General features: G+C 46.7%; 1 protein-coding gene across 1 annotated transcript in view; it reads left to right on the top strand.

Moving 5' to 3' along the window:
* Nucleotides 1-14,253, top strand: part of TMEM163 (transmembrane protein 163) — a 220,546-nt gene that overhangs the window by 152,853 nt on the left and 53,440 nt on the right. The gene's annotated exons all lie outside the window — the stretch shown is intronic.

The following is a 14,253-nucleotide window of genomic DNA, read 5'->3' as shown; positions in this document are numbered from 1 at the left end:
TTTAATGTCAAAAAGATGTTTTTCCAAGCTCAGCCCATTTTGGACCTATGTCTAACATAGATGTTTGCACTGCCTTCTTGATTATGACTTTGACTAAGTTGACCAAGTATTTTCTTAAATCTTATCTCATCTGAGTTTCCCATGCTGTCATGATGATTTATTTATGGGCATCCTTTCTTTCAGTCTTGACATTTTCCAAGCCAGTGTTCATGGTTTCAGCTGAGACCAGAACGAGTCCCGGGGTTAGGTGAGGTAATAGCGGTAACCTTGCCCAGGACACTGGAAGAGCAGGTATGGGAAGGCCCCTGAGATGGTGGTCTCCTTGCCATATACTTCTCTGGAAATTATAAAGCCCTTATACTTCGAAAACTTCCTTTCATACTTGCTCCTCCCCTTTGCTCCCCAACCTCGAGCTATATTAGAACAGGATTTGGGACTCTGGGACTTTTTTTAGCAAGTATCCTTGGCAAATGTTAAGAATTTGTTGTATTTCCCTCTGGAGAATTTTTTGTGATTTCTCTGAAGTCTTTCTAAAGCTTCTTTACAAACTTTTTGAAAGTTCTTTTCCCTTCATTTTTTCCTCCTTCCTCTTTCCCTTCCTCCTTGTCTGTCTCTGTCTTTTTGTATAGTGAATGTGTATGTATATATACACACGGGTGCTCACACACATGTGTAAACACACATATGTGTTCACACATCATGTACAGAGATGTGTAGAGGAGCCAGCGGAAGTGAGAACGAAGGGACAGAAATGAGGTAATGATGAATTAATTACCAAGAAGGTGAGACTTGTTCCTAGTTATGTTGAAGACAATCCCCCACGTAGGATTTTTCGACTTCATGATGGTGGGAAAGGAATACTCATTCAGTGGAAACCACACTTGGATTTGTGAATTTAAATCTTTTCCCGGGTTAGTGATATGCACTACGACGCGCTCTCGTGATTCCGGGCAGTGGCAGCTCCCAGTTGGCTGTGTGATCACAACGACAAACAACTGATAAACTTACAAGCACTCTGTACCCGTCCAGCCATTCTGATTTTCACATTCAGTACAGCATTCGTAGTAAGTTACATGAGAGAGTCAACGCTTTACTATATAATAGGCTTTGCATTAGATGATTTTGCCCAACTGGAGGCTCAGGCAAGCGTTCTGAGCATGCTTCAGGTAGGCTGTGATGTTCGTTAGTTTAGGCGTATTAAATGCATTTTCCACTTAAGATACTTTTAACTTTAAGGGCGATAAAAGGACGTAACCCCATCATGCGTCTAGGCAGATGGGTAGTCATGTCTGAAAAATAGTCTATGATAGGAAAGGAGATGAGGAACATAGGGGATAGACCTCCTGGAGTCAATTAGTTGCTTGCTAGAAAATAAGTTATTTGCCCCCTCTTTGTTTTAAGGTGAGACATTTTTGTAGGATGTAGTTCAGCGGTCAGGGCTTACGTCATGAATGATGGGAGACTTCATCTGTTCATCTGTCTCAACCAGTGAACACACTGCTCCTGGCTGTCTCGTCGTGATATTTTATATAAGCTTTTATCATTAGCTTGCCCAGTGAAAATTTGATTGGGGTTGGTAGAAGACAAGGCATGGAAGATGAGTCTCAACCATGTCCTTCTTAAAATAAATTATAATGGCCCAACTGGGACAAAACCAGTTGGAACTGTAGCAACGATAACATTTGGAATTGATTTCCTAAAGGACCTATCAGCCCACTGCATTGCTGGACTATTTTCACCACCATGTCTACAGTAATGTTAGCTCTGGTTCTAGATACAGTGATTTTATTAACTGCGTAAAGGCTCATGTCAGGCAGTCGATTTGTCTTGCAGAGTCGTACAGTGGATTTTAATTAAGCTCCTCTCTGAGAGATGGTTGACACGGATAACTATTTCCCTTAAAATATTTTACAAATTGGGTAGCTTTATGAAATTCTGTCGTCATGCAAAATGATCCTGAAGTGTCCCTTTCTTTCAGTAAGCCAGGGAAAAATGGCTCTCTTCTCTACTGGCATCAGAAAATTAGCACTCACTGTGAAGAGTGAAAGTAGCCATGGTTTTTGACCAACTGTAGGCTGAGCAAATCTAGCTTTGAAACAGACGAAAGGTTGATGCCCAGAACTGTGGTTGGCCCTGGAAGCAGTCACACCTGGGGCATATCCCAGACCTGGCCCAAACCATCTCTCCAGTGTTTTCTCTGCAGGAATCCCTTTCTCTAGCCTGGTGGACAAATTTGGTGTGCTGTATTCATGCCTGCAGCTTTCCTACCCACTTGTACTCATGAAGTTCTCCTTCCTGTTGGCCCATCACTTCTCTTCACCTTACTGCCCTGAAAGACATGCCCTCCTCTGGATAGCTTTTCTGGATTCTACACACCCTCCCGGTCTGGAAGTCTGATGCGGGGAGATGCCCCATGTAGTCCAACCAGGAGCCAGGGCAGGTTCGGGAGTGTTTCACAAGTGGTGTCCACCTTGCTCTCCGGTGTGTGGGGCAGGCGCAGGCGGCACGTGTGGCTTCAGTGGGATTTTTCCCTAAATGTAGACTTAGAGGTCAGAGTTCCTTTGAGTGGTTCCAAACTGTGTACCCTTGCACCTTTAACCCAGAGGTCGGTCTGAGAAGGAGAGCATCTCCTCCACTGGGCGCACCTTCATACCGTAGTTACAGGGTCACGACAAAGGAGCCCAGGGCCCTCACAGTGCTGCTCAGGGACTGATTCTGTGAGTGGAAGAACACACTGGTCAAGTTCAAACTGATAAGAAGCTGCTAGGTGGCTGGGGGCACAGTGCTGCTCAGACTCAGGGCCCCACGGTCCTGTGAGGACTTGTCAGAGCACACGCTGTTGGGCCCAGCCCAGAGGGTCTGATCAGGAGGGACGGCATAAAGCCAGGAATCTGCGTTTCTAACAAGTTACCAGGTGGTGCTGATGTTGCTGGTCCGGGGACCACACTTGGACTGGCACCAATTTAACGTACTCGAGGACTCAGTCTTAATTTGCTACACAGGGGAGTCATTGGAGGCGCTTCATCACACTACCCACGGGATTCCAGTGAGCATCCGGCTTTGAGAACCATTGTTCCAAGTGAGTGTGGTTCATTTTAATGCACTTACGAATCACTCTGTGAGGTTGAAATGCAGATTATGGCTCAGGAGGGCTGGGGAAGGACTTGAGAGTCTAACGAGCTCCCAGATGACGGCAATGCTGCCGGTCAGTGAGCCACACTTGGGTTCTGAGGCTCTAAACTATAGAGCAGAACAGGGGTCTCAGCGTCAGCTCTACTGACACATTGAGCTGGGTAATGATTTGCAGCAGGGCTGCCCTATGCATCGTGGAACATCTAGCAGCATCCCTGGCCTGTACTCACTAGATACTACTTGCACCTTCCATCCAGTTGTGACAACCAAAAATGTCTCCAGACACTGCCAAATGTCTCCCCAGGGTGGTGGTGGGATAGATACCTCCCCTGGGTGAAAACCACTGGAGTCACATGACTTACTGAGGCTGGACTCAAGGGTCCTTCCCCCCTTCTTCACATTTCTCTGTTAATGGAACCTTTATTCCTTTGCACGTGGGAAGAATCATTTATCCATACAGGTCCACTAAGTGCCTGGAAGAGGCCTCACAACTCATCATACCAGGATGAATTACATATCTGTCCCTTTGCAGGATAGTGATGACATAGTAGGTGCCTGAGACGTTGCAGGGGTGGGGTTTGAGAGGGGGCGCGGAAGTGCCCTAGTGATTTTTTCGATATTGGGATTTGAAAGATATTGGTCACAGCTTTATTTCGAAGTGAGATTTTGCTTGTCCCCGTTTACAGTGATATCTGAGTTAAAAAAAAAAAAATTTGAATGCCACGCCTCAGCTCCTTTCTGTTAAGTGAAGTTTTTGGCATGTGACCTTTTAACAAGTCCATGAATAATTCTCTTAATTGACCGGCTGGTGATGTTTTTATTCCGTGATGTCATAGTTCAGCGACAGCACGCACACCCCCCCCCCCCCGCACCCACTGACAAGCTATTAAGTCAGTGAGGGGTGCAAATTGCATATGTCTTTCGTGATTTTGAATTGGAACCCTTTTCTCACAAAGCATGTTAATGGTTAATAAAATTACTGTGTACACATGTGTCAGTCTTTATTCACAGAGCCTAATTCTCTAATTTGGCTGAACCACCTCTGGCATTAATGGTGCAGCTTGAACGTCGAGTTGTGATTACCCCGGGCCTCATTATATAAGCCCTGTGAGGGGCACTGTCATTCTTTTCCATCTGTCAGGAAGCCAGTGGGCTGGTAATTAGGAAGGCAATGGGCTTTGGAGGGGCTGCTCAGAGCCACACGGCATTTCTCTTCCAACACGTATGGAATCTGATCTATCCTTCCGCTTTGTTTAAAAAAAGCAGTGGCAGGTTACCTTAATTCATAATTATTGGGCAGACAAATTAGAGCAAAACAGGGTACTTACAGCAATAGGGCAAATTGTAATGAGCCTGAGGTAAGGCAGTAGAATATTACGGTGAGAATAATACATGACTTTCCTTTTGGTTGTTCCCATAGTCATTCGCCCCATGCGGCTGGCAACTTGTCCCTACAAGACTGCTCCTGTTGTTGGCAAGAGAATGGTCACAGTTAAGAAAGCCTCGGTTAGATCTGAAGCCTGCACAGAGGCACAGTGGATTATTTACAAATGTGCCCCCATTGTGGGGCTTTTGGGGAGCAAATTATCCAATCCATGGATCCACAAAACCCCAACATATCGGCCCTCCAGACACTGTTAGTGACAAAACAGGTTACAAGACCGACCTGCTTAGGTGACACTCCTTTCTTCTCATTGGAACTAGCTTCCCCAAATAAAGGAATGCAAATTCAACTAATTTTTTCTGTCTGATCCATTGAGCCAGCATTTTTTGTTTTATTGTCTTTTCAGGGGAATTGGGTGCTGGGCTTTATCAGCAGTCTCTGCCTTCTGTAGGAAAAAAGCCCCCATAACCAGTATTGGAAAGGTGCTCAGACAGACAAGCCCGTCAAAGGCCAGTGTCCGGTTCTCAGACGTAAGGGCGCTTAGGAGTCCTTGGGGACGCTTAGAAAGCCCCCAGAATCTGTGCCTGCCCTCTCCAGAACCTTTCCACGGATCCGGGGTGGGGCCGTCGCGTGTAAGGTGTAACAGGTGCCTTAGGTCATGCTTTGGAGAAACAAAGACTCAGAATGAGATGAGAAGCAGGATGCTGGGTGGTCTCAGCCGGTGCTTCTAGTCTAACGACGGATGAGATCCATAGCCCAGCTTGGCAGCCGTAAACACGCTCCGTAAACTCTTGGAACTTGGTTTGCTCAACTGCCCCTGGAGGTCGATAATATCTGTCTTAAGGGACAGTTGGGAGCTGTGAATGAGGTAGTGTAGACAAAGCTTCTCCCCAGTGCCTGCCACTTAGTAGGTGCTCTTCACCACACAGGGCTGGGACCCACTGGTCAAAAGGAGCAGCTCTGTCGTCTGACATGTCTCTAGTGTCGGGATTGCTGGCGTGTTCTTCCTAAATGAAATTTATGTTCACCCTTTTGTGCACAGAGGTTATGGTGGTTTGTGTGAACTCATCACTGCTCTTTCACAACTATTCTTCAGTCCAACATACGCTACCTGATTTGGTTCTCGTCGCTCTGTGGGTTGGCCCCGTTGATGGAGTTGGGACCCTGGTGTCCGTTCCCTGGGCACCACCAAGAGAATGCCATACCCTCGGAAGGACATAGAGGGGGGTTCACATGCTCACATGTCATGTGCATGGTTGGCGTGGTTGACATTTTGGACCAGGCAATGTTTTGTTGCATGGGCTGTCCTGTATTTGGTAGGATGCTCATTGGTATCCCTGGGCTCTCATCACTAGATGCCAGGGGTACCCCTGCCCCAAGTTCCTTCAGGAGAACATGTCTCCAAATGTTGCTAAATGTCCCCTTGTCCACTGGGGAACAAAATCACTCCAGTTGGGAACCACTGATTTGCCTATGCCTTAGACCAAAAGTTCTCCAGCCTTTTGCTTCATCGAATACCGGGAGAGCTTTGTAAAAATAAACACAGACCACTGGAAAATAACAACCCCTGCCTAGGCCCTATTATGAAGTCAGAAATGTTAAGGTGGAGCCCAGTTGTCTGAAATTTAAAGGGCTCACTGATGATTCTAATGAGCTGTCAGTTGAGGACCAAGAGGTGACCTATCATGGTCCCTTTGCCAGTGGCTCTGGGTAGACTTGCTTGTTACAAGTTTATTCTGAAGGTAAATTTACTGTCTGCCCTTACGGGGCCCGAGGCTTAGCAGAGGCGTGTTGGACCTCAGGAGGTGAGCTGTAGGCCCCCATCACAGGTACGTGGGCGTGTGAGCCAAGAACACGAGAAGAGTCTGTATTTGGATCCATTATATTTTGTGCATCATCCAAATCACTCACTTTTGATTTTGTAAACGCCATGCCAGGCACTGTGCTAATCTCTGTCTGTGAACTAACTCACGCCATTGCCCCTGCTGTCCCATTACACAGATAGTAGAAATGTGGCAGACAGAGGCTAAGTAGCTGTCCTCCTAAATTGCAGTGAGTGCTGGCACTGCAGTGTAACCAGACGCCGGCTCTGGAGCCCAGGCTCGAAACGCTGCTCTCTGCCTCTTGGGGTGGGGGGAGCTCAGCGGGGCTCGGGCGGGTGCCGCCGGTAGTCAGGGCATCATGAGGGACTTCACGGAAGTCGTGTATGATCATTCCTGATGTGAGCGGTCCACGTCCTTAATTAACGAATTGGCAATTTGGTCATCTTTGGGACATTGATTTGATTCTCTTTTTGGGGGAATGTGTGGCTGTATCAACTACAGAGTGACAGGTGGTCTTATTAAAATCGCCCTTTCTGGGGCGCCTGGCGGGCTCAGTGGGTGGAGCTTGCCACTCTCGATCTTGGGCTTGTAAGTGCGAGCCCCACGTTGGGTGTAGAGATTACTTGAAAAGAAAATCTTATAAAATGGTCCTTTCCTCCCTTCTCTAAGGTGGTGGTGTGTATGGTTAGATAAATTATGGCAAGGTTTTTCTCCCCTCTGTTACTCCCCCGCCCTTTACACTGGCCTGAGAGTTTGCTTCTCAGACGAGTATGTTGAGGGTGGGACTGGGCATGTGAACTGTCTTTGCCTCTATTTGGTGCAAAACATGGCCCTGAATGCCATTCGGCCCGTGGTTCCACACGCCCGCCTCTCCCTGTAGTTGCCCCCATGCGCCGGACGTTCCTGTGTTCTAGAGATTGCTCACATCGCTCTCCTTTTCTGCCTTTCCCATTGAGCTTTTCCAGGTGACTGGGCCCTCAGGTCCTCCCTGCCATTCGGGACAGCGCCAGCCATCAGCAGGGTCTAGCGGTCAGGCTCTCTGTGTTCATCTGGCTGCAGGAAGCTCATGTCTCCTTGCCCACACGAGACGCAGCTTTGTTTTCTGTGCTGATCTGAGTCGGGCTCCATACGGGATCTTAAAGCCTGCCACCAGTGGAGGGGAAGGCAGTGCCTTTCAGAGGCAGATACGTAATGATTAGAAGGGGGAAAGTCTCCCTTCTATTTACTTTGTTGTATTCATAGCCTTGCTTTTAGATCTGGGAGTTTCTATAGGATAATAGGGAATGATAAATTCCTTGAACGCTTGTGCCCAATCGGTTGGACATTTGAATCTGGAAGAGTGGCTCAACTCTGAGGGCCCTGGACAGATTTAATCTGCAAAAACGGGAGAATGTTGACGCTGCTGTCCGGGACCCGCATTTGGTTTGCTCGTGTGGGTGTGTGCACTCAGACTCCGAGCTCATCTTTCATGTTCTCTCCGAGGACCTGGCTGCAGGGGGTTGATGGGGCAGTGATTCTGGGAATGATCCCAGGGAGCAGAACTGAAGAGGGAAGGGAGGAGGAAGGAGGGGGAAGTAGAAGGGAGGGGGAAGTAGAAGAATGAAAAGCCAGTGAAGATGAGGTCTTGTGGCCGCTTCTGTAGTGGGGGCTGGATGCCACCGACCTCTGAGAAGTGTAGCCCGTGCCACTGGGCTGGGACCCTGTCAGAGAGCATGGAGCTCTTCCCTGGGCCAGCAACTGCAGCCTGAGCTGGCCCAGGGGATGCGTGTGGCTTCCAAACCATCTGCTGCACCTCCTAGCCCCTGCAGTATTTCAGGTGATCTCACCCCATGTTTACTTTGAGTTGTCCTTGTATTTATCCGGCACTACAGTAGGTTATATTTAGGTTCCTTAATTGCTGCATCCCTAGGATAGGCAGGATGATAATGGATGCGTAAACATAACGTTTATCTCATAAGATGGTGGGATGGGTGATGTTTTCAGCTTGCACTGCTTATTTAGGGACCAAATCAATGGCCTATGTACATGCAGATCTGTGTTTTAAAGGGAAGCCTTAGCGTTTTGTGAATCTAATAAGAAATAACAAGGTAGCTTAAAGTTGCAGAATTTATGGGAACCAGCTCCTTCGGGCGAAGGCTTTAGGATTAATCAGTAATGTGCTAAGAGTGAGGCTATAGTATTTTGATATTCCGACAATTTAAAATCATTTTTCTGTTTAGAAAACCAGTTTCCCAACTCAATGGATGAATAACATTTTCTTTTAAAATACTCTCTTTTTATATTATCTATTTTTTCTCTCTTACCCTGGGGAATGTCAGCCCTTCAAAATAGTAGAGCGTATAGGTCACAAAGAAGTTGCAGAAAGAAGTAAGATTCAGCCAAAAACCTGGTGAATCTTTTTTGCCATCTGACAGCTCTGGAGTAATACATGAAAGGAAGCCCATAATTTGCACATTGCTCAGTGTGAAACTTGTAGTTTTTCCTCCTAACTTGCCAGTAGGTAAATAATACCTACTGTTCACTTACATTTTAGTCATGCAAATAAATCTGTGTCTCCAGCTGACTGATTGAAAATAAAAATCTTTAGTGAGCCAGAATTCCCATTGCTACATTTGGACTAGATTTTTAGAGTGTCAGGACCTTGATAATTAAGTCGAAGTTGCTAACTTTCACATGAGGAGACTGAGCTCTAGAGAGATTTTACTATTTTTGTATTCTTCCCTAAATGAATGGCAATGGTGGATCTAGAACCCAGGACTCCTGAGCCCCACCCCCAACTTAGTGACTCCAGCAATACTGCTGTTGAAGTTAAAACATCCTGGACATAAAGCTCTGGGCAACATTCGTGTGTGTGTGAAAGAATGGACAGAACACCCACCTAAGGAAAGTTCCAGCTTGTCTATGTTTCAAGGCTCAGATCTGGATTTGAGTCCCAACTCAACTGAACTATCAATGGGCTTTATGATCCTGGTCAGGCTGTGGACTTTTCCAAGGCCTTCCTCAGCTCTCTCCCCGAATCCCCCTCTCTCAGCCCTTCTGACTTTCAGAGGCAGCATTGACGAGAAGCCCACAAGTCCCTGAGCGTTCTCTGAAAGTCACAAACTCTTGTTCACGTACGAGGGGGTGTTGGCCCCAGAGAATTCATATCCATAGAACTTGGCCCTAAGATTCGGCTTCAGTAGGGCATGCTCAATGGTGGGTTTTACCGGAAGTCCCAGTTGTGGAAGCAAGTGCTATACGATTAAGTTAGAAATCTTTTTTTTTTTTAAAGATTTTATTTATTTATTCGACAGAGATAGAGACAGCCCGCGAGAGAGGGAACACAAGCAGGGGGAGTGGGAGAGGAAGAAGCAGGCTCATAGTGGAAGAGCCTGATGTGGGGCTCGATCCCATAACGCCAGGATCACGCCCTGAGCCGAAGGCAGACACTCAACCGCTGTGCCACCCAGGCGCCCCTTAAGTTAGAAATCTTATCTTCAGCATTTTACCTATGTTCAGTATCCTCTTACTGACACGTACCATTTTATACATCATCTTATTTACGTTCGCAATTTTGGGAGGGAAATAGTATTTTTTAAAATATTTTTTTACCATTCCTATCTTATAATTGAAAAATTCCATGTCTTGGAGAAGGAGACATGCACAGTTGAGCGTGGGTAGAAGCTTACTATACTGTCTCAGCAACAGTGTCGTAACCCACCCAAGAACGTCCCCCCACGGTGCAGGACACACAGGAGATGCTCAGTGAAAACCTGATGAATTTGCACCAAGCTCGAGACTTGATAGAGAGCAGCGTTTGACGTCTTACCAGGATACGGTCAAAGGAAACGTTAAAAGTGATGTAGCCGGAGAAGGCATTTTTAGAAACTTTCTTTTCATTATAAAAGTACAGCATACAGAAAAGTAAAAGGAGAGGAAGTCTATCTTCTCACTGTTGTTACTTTTTAGTATATTTTCTGCCAAAAATGTTCCTCTGGCTTAGATTAGGTTTATTTGTATTATGTATTTCTAATCTGTATACATAAGATTTTATATATGCTTTTTCACTTAATATTTTTATCATTTGGACACTTTTTGTTGCTGACAAAATCACTCTTAAATAGCACTTAATAGCCTACTGGATTGATGTGTCGCAGTTACTTCAACACTCCTTCTGTGCCACACTTAACGTCCGCACTTTAAATATAAATAATGCTGCTGCGAACATTCTTCTGCAAAAAGCTTGTTCTTTAGGGATAGAGTCCCAGGAGTGGATCAACGTGAATGTGCAGTTTAAGCCAATTACTTGAAATACCGTAATCAAGTAGGCTAGAAACACTGGAGAATACGTTACCGAGGAAATGGTAGAGTATTTTTTAGGGATGAAAAGAAATGAAAGATTCAGTTAACCACATCGTGCTGATAAGCGCGTGTCCTGAAGGTGCAGAGCTTTTCACTTCTCACAGAGACGGGACGGTAGGTTGGCGCCTGGTGCACCCACCACAGGGGTGGGGGTGCCAGGGACCCTAAGGAGGCTTCTATTCTTGTATATGTATGTCTTTTGATTCAGTGAGAGTATCCATTCAGGAGTGGTTTTCTGTACATATCCGTGACCGTGGGATTGCCTGCTTTTCAGGGTGGCTAAGCCTCGAGTGGATTCCTGCCTGCAGTAACAAAGCTGCCATCAGACAGTTTGTTCCGTCATGCTTCTTAACAGCCAGCCACCTGCTCCAGGTCGAGGTGCTACTTTTTCGAGATTTTTTAAAATATTTATTTATTATTTGGGGGAGGGAGAAAGGGCAGAGGGAGAGAGAGAATCTCAAGCAGACTCCCTGCTGATCACAGAGCCCCACGTGGGACTCCATCCCATGACCCTGAGATCATGACGTGAGCCGAAATCAGAGTCAGACACTTAACCGACTGAGCCACCCAGGCCACCCTGCTGCTAACATCAGACTTTTCTCTTTCAAGAACCTTTTATCTGTCCATTTTGCTGCAATGACAAACACCCTCCAAATCTCAGTGACTTAGACCACAAATACTAATTTCTCAGTCATTTCCCACTTAAGCTTGAGGTTTAATGGCAGCCATGTTCCACACGAGTTCTTATTCCAGGTCTTGGGCTGGGGAAAGAGCTCCTCTCTGAGGATCGCTCTGCTTATTTCACAGGACAGGATAGGGCCAAGCCCACCACGTAGAGCTCTTGCTCAGGAGTGGTGTATGTGGTGTATGGCACCTCTGCTCGCATTCTCTTGGCCAAAGCCAGTCACATGTCTAAGCCTGACAGTGGGTGGGATCACACTTCCCCTCCACAGAGGTGCTAAGAAGCACATGGCAAGGGAGGGAATGCGTAGGATCCAGTTTGTTGAGGATTGACTGGGAATTCTGGGAATTGACCTCCTCCATTTCTTCTGACTTCCATCCCCATTCTACTGCTGTGTAGAATCTGGCTCTCGGCATGAACTGCCTTGACCCTAGTGCAAGGAAGTCTCCAGAGACAAAGGATTTACTAAGCTAGTATGTGGCCTTCCCCAATATTCTCCTGTCATTTTCCCCTCAACAGGTGGCATCTCTCTCCCCTCCCTTTAGTTTTAGGAGGCCACTTGTAACCAACAGAATGCTCTGGAAAGCTGCTGCCTGACTTCCAAGGAAGCCCTGGCAGCTTCTTTCTGATTCTCAGGGAATACTCGCTCTGGGGAGTCAGCTGCGCTGTAGGAAGCCTGACTACCCGGAGGGGCATTGGTTAACCACTCTGATCGCATCCCAGCTGAGCTTGACCTCCTGGGCATCCCTACGGTGCAATGGAGCATCTCCGTTTTCGGTCCTCGTTATCATTGACCGTGGATTCAAAAGCCAGTGGAAGAATATCTGATTAGCACAAGCTTGGGTTGGGTGGCTTGGTTCAAGGGCAGGGTGCAGGGACTGTCAGTTCTCCCCTTGAGGACAGTGGGCATGGAAGGGAGGCTTGAGGCCTGCTACCACCGAAAGGAGAATGGGTGCGGTGTAGAGCAGCGCCAGCCGATGTTTGTATGGGTACTGCCCCCGTCAGCTGTTGGAAATGCAAATCTAATCCTCTTTCTCCACCATTTGCAAAGCAGTCATGGGCTCTGCATGGTTTTCATAAGAAAGGGTCTACACCTCAGCTGGGTGTGTGAGGTTCTTCAGTGTTGACCCGTGCCCACCTCCCTGGCTAGGACCCTTCATGGAACCTTTACTCCAGGCTTACTCAGGCACTTGGGATTCTTGAAAAACTGATCTCGTCCACTTTCAAGGATATAAATACAATCTGTGTGCTGATGACTCCAGTTTATGTCCCCACTTGAACTTTTCTCCGAAACTAAACTTTTTATGTCCAACTGCCTTCTCAACACCTCCAGTTGGATGCCTCACAGACATTCCAAAGTTAGCGTATCCCGAACTGAACTCCTGATCCCCCCCCCCCCCGCCACCTCCCAAAGAAGCCTGCTTCTCTTGCGGTCTTCCCTAGCTCAGGATATGGCATCTCAAGCCTTCACTTCTCACAGGTCACAAACCTTGAATCGTTGAATTTTATTTGCTTCAAACTGTATATTGGCAAAACTTGTCAACGGTACCGTCAGAATGTATCCCTGACCAGGCCAAAACCTGAAATCAGAATATGTTCCATGGCTCACCCCTTCCATGCTGCAGTCCTGGTCCGGGAGCCATCAGTTGTCACTCTCTTGCCTGTGTCACTGCGCGATCTTTAACTGCTCTCCCTGGTTGCCTTTGCCAGGCAGCAGTGATCCTGTTAGAACATGCGACATCACAGCATCCCCAGGTCAGAGCCTCCAGGGTCTTCCTATCTTTATAAAAGCCTAAATCCTTTTGGTGGCTCCGAGAGTTTGCATGACCCTTATCCTCTGACCTCACCGCCACCACTTGCCCTCTTCCTCACTCCTCTTCAGCCCATTGGCTGCCTCCATGTTCTTTGATCATGTCAACGGGTCTCCTGCCTCAGAGCCCTGCTCTTGCCTCTGCCCGGAAGCTTCTAACCCCATGCATCTGCATGATTTGCTCCCTAGAACAGTACCTGGCACAAAGTAGGTTTGTAGTGAAAATGTGCTGAACAAGTGAATTCTGATAAGCCTTTGCACACACTTTCTCTTTTCCTGGAATACACTCTTCACTCCTACTTACCAAGCTAGCTTCTTTTGGTTCTTTCAAAGTCACCTCAAACCTCAGCTTTTCTAGAAGATTCCTGTGTGATCAAATGCCACCTTTCTCTACTCTTTGAGGAAAAGGACTATCTTGTCATTGTATCTAGTGCATAGTAGGCTTTTTGGCACTTGGTAGACCTCAGGAAATATCTCCGTCAGTCTCAAGATTCATATAGTGTTTGTTTATTTTAATAGGTGATACCTGCACTTGGTTTAAAAAATAAACAAAAAGCATGATGGGGGTATGGAGGGGAAAGTAAGCGTCTCTTCCCCCTGTGTTTTCTGTGGAGGCTGTGGTCATGTTCTACACATAGACAAAGTAGTTCTACATTGAGTAAATGTTCAAGAAAAAGTTGAATTTGATAATTGACTGGACACTGAAAATTCTTGATGGCTCACTTTGAATAATTAGTTTGCCTGAGTAGTGTTTCTGGACGTTCTTAATCTCCTGAGAAACAGAGGTTCACCCTCAAAGTCCTTTTCAAATCTTTCTAAAGCCGTCCAGTCCACTGCTTGCTTCACTAGGTTGAAAAATAGTGAAATACCAGCAGATCTGCCTTGGGTCTCACAGGAACTGGTGAAAACCAGCCCCTCCCCGCCTCCACTTCTGCCCTCTGCTAGCATCATCTCTTTTGAGGTTCATTGGAGTTACCTTCCCTTTGGTCTCTCTGCTTCCATTGGCCTGTTACCAACAGCGTGGCCATCGCCATCCTATTTGTCATTTTTTAAATCAATCCTTTGTTGGTTTCCTGTCGCA

This window comes from Ursus americanus, chromosome 1 (assembly GCF_024610735.1).
Source record: "Ursus americanus isolate L20-20 chromosome 1, mUrsAme1.1.p, whole genome shotgun sequence".
Taxonomy (NCBI): Eukaryota; Metazoa; Chordata; class Mammalia; order Carnivora; family Ursidae; genus Ursus; species Ursus americanus.
This window is presented reverse-complemented; position numbering and strand designations above follow the sequence as displayed.